The following is a 9,703-nucleotide window of genomic DNA, read 5'->3' as shown; positions in this document are numbered from 1 at the left end:
TGGGAGCCCTCTCCAAAGTGATTGTCTTCTCATTATTTTTACCGAGCTACTTACAGTCACCATTCAGGTAGCGCTTACTGTAGCAACTGCCCAAGTATCATCTTGATTAACCAGATAGAGAATAAAGTAAATATAATACAGCTCTGTAATTAGAAATAATCACTAGTATGTCCTGGAGACTTTGACATCTTACCCACTGCTTCATTCTCACTATTCAAAAGTATGTTATATAAATCTAATACTAGAACACTCATCAGGCTTAGGATAAAGTTTATAGAAAATGAATGTTGGGACTTCCCTGGTGGCACAGTGGTTGGGAGTCCGCCTGCCAATGCAGGGGACCCAGGTTCGATCCCTGGTCCGGGAGGATCCCACGTGCCGCTGAGGGGCTAGGCCCGTGCACCACAACTGCTGAGGCCCGCACGCCTAGAGCCCGTGCTCTGCAACGGGAGAAGCCACCGCAATGAGAAGCGCACGCACTGCAGCGTTGAGTAGCCCCCGCTCACCAGAACTAGAGAAAGCCCAAGCGCAGCCACGAAGACCCAACGCAGTCAAAATAAATAAAATAAATAAATTTATTTTTTAAAAACAAGAAAATGAATGTTGTCATGCCTTTAACACACAGAAATGCATATGTATGGAAAAATGCATATGTATGATTATTGTCTAAAAGCAGAGACGGTATCTCAGGAACGCACATAGTATAAGTATGGAATAGCTAGTAGCTGTTCTCAGAGTGACCCATTGTACATGATTGTAATGAACATCTGTCCTTTTTGGCTTATCTTGTATCAAATTGTCACAGTTCCAAGCAGTGGTTACATTTTAGAGTTAATGTGATGAAATCAAAAAATCTATGAAATATTTTGTGTATTACTCAAGATAGATTCTGTGACCTTTTAGGTTTGTTGAAAGAGGAAGCTAGTGTATTGTAAAACCAGTTAAAATAATACACTTGGAAGTATAAAGTAGCATCAGCTCATAGACCTTAGGGAAGATGCCTTACTTAGTGGCCAAGGCCCCAGAATTTCAATTTGTTTAGAAATAAATCTGTATAAAAACTTATATAAGTAGAAATATTTCTCAGTCCAGTCCTCTTTAATGTAATGCCATAATAGAGGCAAAAATAATAGACTAGCACATAAACTTTCCTTTTTTTCTATTTGTAACCAAAAGCATTGCATAATCAGGCAGGAACCAGGAAGTAAAAATAATCACAAAATTAAACCAAGTGATCTGTTTTCATTATACTCCAGCAGGAGTAAAAAGTAAAGATAAACACAAGCCAGCAAGTTTCTTTATCAAATTTGAAAATTCTTTCCATGTCAGTCATACCTTAATACAATAAAAATGAAATTTTTATTAAGGCTTGTAACTCAGCACTGTCCTTTTTAAACTTTTTAAATTATGGTGAAAAATACATAACCTAAAATTTACCATCGTAACCATCTTTAAGTGTATGGTTCAGAATATTCACATTATTGCACAATAGATCTCCAGAACAAACTGAAACTCTATACCCATTAAACACTAACTCCCCATCCCCCTTCCCCAGCCCCTGGCAACCACCATTCTACTTTCTGTCTCTGAATTTGACTACTCTAGGATCCTCATATAAGTGGAATCATATAGTATTTATCTTTTTATGACTGGCTTGCTTCACTTAGCATAATATCCTCAAGGTTCTTCCATGCTGTACCATGTGACAGGATTTCCTTCCTGTTTCAGGCAGACCATTGTCCTTTTTAATGTCATTTTTATGGTACAGTCTATTCTACTCTTAAACATCTTTGCAGGTATTGTCTATGTTAACGTCCCAGAGCATGATCAAGTACAGAATGATGAGAAGCAAGTTGAAATGCACATTTGGACTTCCAAATTATCTTGTCAAGAGATCAAAAGCGGTTATAAAGTGATTAAACAATGCAGGACTTAGTTTGAGAAAAACCTTAAAGACCTTTTGCAAGCCCCTTGTATTGAAGGTTTTTAGTTGCTTTGTTTTTCTAGAAATGTATTTGACCTATTACAACTTTTTTTGAAGTATCTTCTAAAAATATCTGCTGCTGGGTTATTTTTTTTCTTTCAAGCCTGCAGACATTTTTTCTCACTTCTTCAATTGAGTTAGCTGTATTCCTGTTTGTGAATAGCACTCCTCCCCTGTTCTGTCATAGCACAGCCTTATGTTCCTACAGTTCATTAAGGGAAAGCAGTCATCAACTAGATATTGTTAGATATTGTTAGATCACAGAACCTAACAATAATAATTTTTAAAAAGAAGCAGTTCATTCATTTTCAGTCTTCTTACCTTAATTTTTTAACAGCCTTATTGAGATATAATTTACATACCATACAATTCACCCATTCAAAAATTCAGTGATTTTCAGTACATTACCAGAGTTGTGCAACCATTACTACATTCACTTTAGGAACATCTCACCACCCTGAAAAGAAACCATGTACCTATTAGCAGTCACTGCCCATTTTCCCCAGACCCCCCCAGCCTGAGAAAACTACTAATCTACTTCTAGCTCTATAGATTTGCCTATTCTGGAACTTCATGTAAATGGAACCATACAATATGTGGTCTTTTGTGTCTGGCTTCTTTCCCTTAGCATAACGTTTTCAAGGCCATCCATGTCATAGTATGTATCATTAGACTTCATTACTTTTTTTTTATTGTGGGAAAATACACATAACATAAAATTTACCATCTTAACCTTTTTTTTTTTTTTGGTGGGGGGAGGGGGTGTGCCGCACCACACAGCTTTCAGGCTCTTAGTTCCCCAACCAGGAACTGAACCTGGGCCCATGGCAGCAAAAGCACCAAGTCCTAACCACTGGACCACCAGGGAATTCCCTTAACCATCTTTAAATGTACATTTCAATATTTTAAATATGTCTACATTGGTTCTACAGCCAATCTCCAGAATTCTCTTCATCTTATAAAACTGAACTCTATTCCCATAAAACAGGAATTCCCCATTTTCCTTCTCCCACCCTCTGCAACCACCATTGTATTTTGTCTCTATGAATTTGACTCCTCAGGAACTTCATATAAGTTGAATCATACAGTGTCCTTTCTTGACTGGTTTGTTCCACTTAGCATAATATGCTCAATAACCTTGTCGTTCATGTCATAGCATTTGTCAGAATTTCCTTTCTACTTCTTTAACTTTTTATGACTGAATAATACTCCATCATATGGCTATACCACATTTTGTTTATCCAGTCATAAGTTGACAAACACTTAGGTTATTTCCACTTTTTGGTTATTACAAATAACAGTATTATGAACATTCATATACAAGTTTTTGTATAGACATGTTTTCAGCTCTCTTGGGCATTTACCTTGGAGTAGAATTGCTGAGTTATATGGTAAGTCTATGTTTAACTTTTTGTGGAACTGCAGAAGTTTTTCAAAAACTTTTTCACTGTACCATTTTACATTCCTACCAGCAAAGTATGAAGGTTCTAATTTCTACACATCCTCACCAAGGATACTGGAAAAAAGGATATTGTTATCATCCATCTTCTTTATTATAGCCAACTTAGTAAGTATGAAATAGTATTTCATTGTGGTTTTGTAAGCATTACCCTGATGGCTAATTTTCATATATTTATTGGCCATTTGTATCTTTTTTGACAAAATGTCTATTCAGATCCTTCGTCCATTTTTTAATTGGGTTATTTGTCTTTTTATTGTTGAGTTGTAGGAGTTCTTTATTCTAAATACAAGTCCCTTCTCAGACATATGACTTACAAATATTTTCTCCTTTTCAACTTCATTATTTTGCATGTGGATATCCATTTGTCCAAGCACCATTTGTTGAAAGACTATTGTTTCCGCATTGAATTGTCTTAGCACCCTTATTGCAAATCAGTTGATCATAATTGTGACAGTTTACTTTTGGACTTCTCAGGGTTAACCTTATAAAGAGGTTCTGGTTCCCATCTGATCCTTAGCCCTGGGTCCCAGTCATCCTGTCCCACTTCTTTTTACCTATCATCCCTGTGTGTGCGTATTTCTAGCATAAGGCAAGGAGATTTGGGGGCATCGATTATTTTTAGTTTAGGACTAATACAAGGTTGAGGGTTAGTCAAACTCAAAACTGCGTCTGTTAATTTAAGCTCAGATTTTTTTTTAATTTATCTTATTTTTTTTTTGGCTGTGTTGGGTCTTTGTTGTTGTGCGCGGGCTTTCTCTAGTTGCAGCAAGAGGGGGCTACTCTTCTTTGCGGTGCGCAGGCTTCTCATTGTGGTGGCTTCTCTTGTTGCAGAGCACAGGCTCAGTAGTTGTGGTTCGCGGGCTTAGTTGCTGTGTGGCACGTGGGATCTTCCCAGACCAGGGCTTGAACCCATGTCCCCTTCCTTGGCAGGCGGATTCTTTTTTATTTTATTTTATTTTATTTATTTTTGGCTGTGTTGGGTCTTTGTTGCTGCACATGGGCTTCCTCCAGTTGTGGCAAGTGGGGGCTACTCTTCATTGCGGCGCACGGGCTTTTCATTGCGGTGGCTTCTCCTGTTGCGGAGCACGGGCTCTAGACGTGGGGCTTCAGTAGTTGCACCACGCTGGCTCAGTAGTTGTGGTTCGCAGGCTCTAGAGTGCAGGCTCAGTAGCTGTGGCGCACGGGCTTAGTTGCTCCGCGGCATGTGGGTTCTTCCTGGACCAGGGCTCGAACCCGTGTTGCCTGCATTGGCAGGCGAATTCTTAACCACTGCACCACCAGGGAAGCCCTAAGCTCAGATTTTAAAAATCACTAGCCAGGGAATTCCCTGGTGGTCCAGTCATAGGACTCCACACTTTCACTGTCGAGGGCTCAGGTTTGATCCCTGGTTGGGGATCTAGGATCCCACAAGCCACGTGGTGTGGCCAAAAAAATAAAATGAAATGAAATAAGTAAATAAAAAGCACTACCAGTCTTGCCAAGTGCCATGTTCCACCAGTCCTTCCTTTCATCTTGTCTTGACATCTTTGGCCCCCCATGGTGTTGTTTTGTCACCTTCCTCCACTCAGACGCTGAGGGTCATTGACTTTGCCTTTGTCAGCTGCCATTTTCTGCCCTCTGCCTCACGTGGCACAGGATCCATATTGTGGGCCCACTCTGGGCCCTTAGGGAAGGCACCTGGCAACATCAGCTTAATTTTTACGTCCACTTTTACATGACAACCCCATTAGGAGTCTGCTACACTTTGAAAATAGTGTAGTGTTAAACCAAGTCATTCCATTCTCCTTTCTTTATACCTGAAAGAAAAGAGAGGGGCACCCTTTCAGTCTTTGAGAGACACAAAATGTAGGTGGCAGGAAATGAAGGTGGCTCTGCAAAGCCCCCTGCGCGTGGAAGGGCAGTAGAAGTGGTGGAGAATGTGCAGAACTTGTCAGCATTTCATGCCGAGCTGTGGGCATTGGTAGTTCTGGCTCTGAAGCCAAAGCCGCTATTCAGTACAAGCCAGCACGATCCCCTTGCAGTGAGTTTGGGGAATCTATTAGTTTTGCTCCTAAAGTCAGATTTCAGGCTCTCAGAAGAATGGTAGAGGGAGAGAGAGGAGGAGGGATAAATGAGAAAGAAGCTAGAAAAAGATTTGTTTTGATGGTAGAAAAAGAAAAATGAAAGCTCTTCATGGGTTTACTGAGGTAAGGTAGGGACTTCCCTGGTGGTCCAGTAGTAAAGAATCCTCCTTCCAATGCAGGGGACCTGGGTTCCATCCCTGGTTGGGGAACTAGGATCCCGCATGACGTGGGGCAACTAAGCCCGCATGCCACAACTACTGAGTTTGCACACCTCAACTAGAGAGCCTGCCTGCCGCAAACTACAGAGCCCACGTGCTCTAGAACCCGCGCACCACAACTACAGAGCCCACGTGCCCTGGAGCCCACACACCACAAATAGAGAAGAGAAAACCCGCACGCCACAACTGGAGAGAAGCCTGCGTGCCGCGACGAAAGATCCCACATGCCTCAACGAAGATTCCACAACTAAGACCTAATGCCGCCAAAAATAAATAATAAATAAATCTTTAAAAAAGTACGTCTTTAAAAAAAAAAGGTAAGGTAGAGTGCAGATACCTTGACCTGGCCGTTGTTTCACACCCCTGACTACCTTCCAAATTCTCACACACGTGCACACACACACACCAGACATACAGAACAATTCAGAGCTCTATTCTGGTCTGGAAAAATCTTTCCCCTGGGGCATCAGTAGCTTGCCTTGTGATGACAGGCTTAATGGTTTCATATCTCTGCATTCCACTGAGACCACCTACCCAGAGGCTATGCCCTACTGACCTGGTTCACCAGGGCCTGAGACTAAGCATGAGAACACGAGGACAGTGCCAGTCTAGGTGTCGGGGGAGCTATGTTCTGGTTTGGGCAAATCGTTTTGGTTGTTTTTGGTTTTTTTTTTTTGCGGTACGCGGGTCTCTCACTGTTGTGGCCTCTCCCGTTGCGGAGCACAGGCTCCGGACGCGCAGGCTCAGTGGCCATGGCTCACGGGCCCAGCCACTCTGCGGCATGTGGGATCTCCCCAGACCGGGGCACGAACCCATGTCCCCTGCATTGGCAGGCGGACTCTTAACCACTGCGCCACCAGGGAAGCCCTGGGCAAATCGTTTTAACTTGCTGGGTGACTGTGTCCATGTTGCTGCTCTCTCTGTAATACTCAGGGTTCCAAATTATAAAATGGGGACCGGACCCATGGTTCTTATCTCCTAGAAATGTCATGAGACAGAGTAAATTATGGTCTTCCAGTGCTTATGCTTCTAGGAGGCAAGGAACTAGGGGAATCCTGTGCTTTTCTCTTTTTTTATTGAGATAGGGTTTCCTAGGCTCTCTATGCAAGCCCTTAGAAGACATTTAATCAGAGAATAGTCTGGAAAAAAGCAAACCTGCTCACAAAAGAAGAGAGAGCCTTGAAATCTCTTAAGTGTTTCCTTCCAAACAGGTCCAAGAGATTCTCTTATAGTTTCTGGCCGGCTACCTGGAGTAGGGAGATAGAAGTGGTTTATTTTTCTTTCTTCCAGTTTCCCTTTCTGGTCTGATCCCTCTGAGTGACACTGGTTGGGGTGGGGCCACAAGTTATGGGAGAAAACCATGTCCCAGCCACTCAAGTCTGCCTATTGGATAATAGATTGATCGGTCTGCCCTGTCGGTGGGTAAAAATAAAAGAGCAGCCTTTTTACTGATTTGTGTTTATTTGATTGTTTGTTTAAAGGAAGCCATGAGATATAATAGTGAATCAGCCCACCTGATTCAGTGCCCTCCGATGGTCTGGTCATGTGTGGTAAAGTACATCAGGAAGGGAACACCATGGTTTCCCAGTCATCTGCCTGCAGTACTAGAGTATGGAGGACCCAAGAACTAACAGAAGGTTTCTTGTCCTTGTAAAAGATCCTTGGGTTCTCAGTTGCTGTATTAGTCTCCTATTGTTGCTGTAACAAATTACTACAAACTTAAAACAACGCAAATGTATTCTCTTACCTTTCTGGAGGTCAGAAGTCTCATGAGGCCAAAATCAAGGTGTCGGCAAGGGTATGTTCCTCCTGGAGACTCTTGGGGAGAATGCAGCTGCTTGTCTTTTCCGGCTTCTGGAGGCCACCTGCGTTCCTTGGCTTGTGGTCCTTCGACTGTCTTCCAGGCGCATCACTCTAAGCTTTCTTTCCATCGTCACATTCCTCTCTAACTCTGACCCTCTGCCTTCCTGGCACAGGACCCTTGTGATTAAGCTGGGCCCCAGCCCTCTTCTTTCTTGGGCTTCTAAGGACTTCTCAGGCATAGGAGTTGCAGTCATTGTCAGGGCTGGGAGCTAGTGGGGAAGTACATTGATAAGAATCTTTGTAGCTTTTCTTAGGACAGGAGGCAGCCTGATATTATAGCCTTTTTGAGCCCCTTCCCCCATAAAGGTGTTGATGACCATGGAAAGAACTAAGAGTCCAGGAATAAAAATCCAACATGCCTGGATTATAAGAAACTCAGTTAAGGGTGAAAGCAGGCAGATGGGCTGATGGGACATAAAAGCAACCTAACTGACACCTTTCTCCTTCACCCCAATTTTGGAATTATTTCCCCAAGACACCACCATGCTTCCTATCCTTTAAAGCCTGTATTTTTAGTTTGGGGTATTTTCTATTGTTTGCAGGTTGCCTTGCAACCCGTTTGCCTGGAGGGTTTAAACAATATAGTTTCTTTGCTGAACAGCAACCGTAGCCAAGAGAGACCGAATATAAACCTTTAAGTCTGTTTTCTCAGAGTTCGTACATCAGCGATGGCTTTAAACAGAATAGCTTATGCCCCCTGGCTTGCTTCTCCCTGGGGGAGGGGAGAAGGGTGGCTGGTGGAGAACATTTTGTGTTCTCTTATCTTTCATACTAGTGGAAGGGGATAAGCACCAGAATAGGAAAACAAAATATCTGTCTATTAATATACCCTAAGTCCTCTAGCACATGGATTGGATTTGTTTATTTGTGAAAGAGAAGGATGCTTCTCTCTGACTGTGGCCTCCCCTGCCAGATGGAAGGGAACTGGCAGGCGTAGTGCCCTCCATAAGGTGAAGGGAATAGGCAACCAGGGCCTAACTTCTTACTTAAAAGAGAAAACTCTCAGCCTTTTCTCAAGAAAAATTGGTTTTCTGGCTCAACCTGCCTTAAGCCCCAGCAGCATCATTCAGGGAAACTAAGAAAGAAAGGGAAAAAAGCAGGAGGATTTACCATGAAAGAGCCAGAGAGTACCCCTACCTCCCCACTAGACATGTGCATCCATCCCCCTCCTTGTGTCCAGCCTGGGGAGCCAGAGGTCTGGAGAACCTTGCTGGAAGAAAGGACACGCAGTTTCCTCAGAACAACCACTTAACTGGCAGTGAGGAAGGCAGACACAGGAGCGTTTCCCTCCCCAAAGGACGAGCCCTGCAAAGAGAAAAGCAGCCCTGCTGAGCTCAAATTCAGGGGCACTGTCCTTTAATATATTCCCTTGGATCCGTTAGTGGTTATCCGTTAGTAGAAGGAGTGCCCAGAGTCGACAGTTTTCTAAAGGAGTAGATGGCTAGTTAATGATAAGCCTTCTAGTTGGAAAAAAGCCAGAAGGGAAGAGATTTCTTTCGGGAACAGGAACATACATGTGCCTAGGAGCCCCGTGCCTGCCATGTCTGGACAGAGGTTCAGAGCGCCCTTTGGCTGCCAGAAGAGGTCTCTGCTTGCCACCCACCAGGGTCAGGCTTTCTCAGGTCCTGGAGAACATTTTGATTAGCAGGAGTCCCAGGCAGACACGGAGAGAAAGAAGAGAGCAGCATTGGCAGGGCCCGCCCTCTCCAAGAGCAAACGGGGACAAAGGTCGGTGTACTTACAGCTGCCCCTCCCAGCCTGCCCGCCTGCCAGCCAGGCCAGATGCCTCAGGTTGTCCCGGCGTTGCTACATGATGCAGGAATCTGTCATCTTTGTGCCTGCTGGGTCACCCATTACCCCAGATCCAATTCCCAGGCAGGGAAGGTTAGGACACGTGAGCAGAAGCAAAGGCTTTGGCATTCAATAGCTTTAAAACAGAAATGCCGTCATGTCTTTACCTGTTCAGTTGGGAGCAAAACATGTTTGTTAGGGGTGTGATGTGGTATTGTGGAATAAGTACGAGAGGAAAGAATCTGTGAGCTGCCCATCTGAGAGGAGGGCTCTCTGTACAAACCATGGTTCTTCAGGCACTTTTAGAATGTGAACAGACTTT

General features: G+C 43.4%; 1 long non-coding RNA gene and 1 other non-coding gene across 3 annotated transcripts; both read right to left on the bottom strand.

The window, feature by feature from the left end:
• Positions 1-561: 561 nt before the first annotated feature.
• LOC137203890 (uncharacterized) lies at positions 562-9,236 on the bottom strand. 2 transcript variants are annotated; one of them, XR_010933363.1, is made up of 3 exons: positions 9,105-9,236; positions 7,475-7,799; positions 562-5,242 (listed from the first exon to the last, which is right to left on the bottom strand). It is a non-coding gene; the product is annotated as an uncharacterized lncRNA (long non-coding RNA). The 2 variants fall into 2 exon arrangements; XR_010933364.1 differs by lacking the exon at positions 562-5,242 and adding an exon at positions 6,747-6,974.
• On the bottom strand, positions 2,780-2,852 carry TRNAK-UUU (transfer RNA lysine (anticodon UUU)). The gene has a single exon. It is a non-coding gene; the product is annotated as a tRNA-Lys (tRNA).
• Positions 9,237-9,703: the final 467 nt, after the last annotated feature.

Source organism: Pseudorca crassidens, chromosome 12 (assembly GCF_039906515.1).
Source record: "Pseudorca crassidens isolate mPseCra1 chromosome 12, mPseCra1.hap1, whole genome shotgun sequence".
NCBI lineage: Eukaryota > Metazoa > Chordata > Mammalia > Artiodactyla > Delphinidae > Pseudorca > Pseudorca crassidens.
This window is presented reverse-complemented; position numbering and strand designations above follow the sequence as displayed.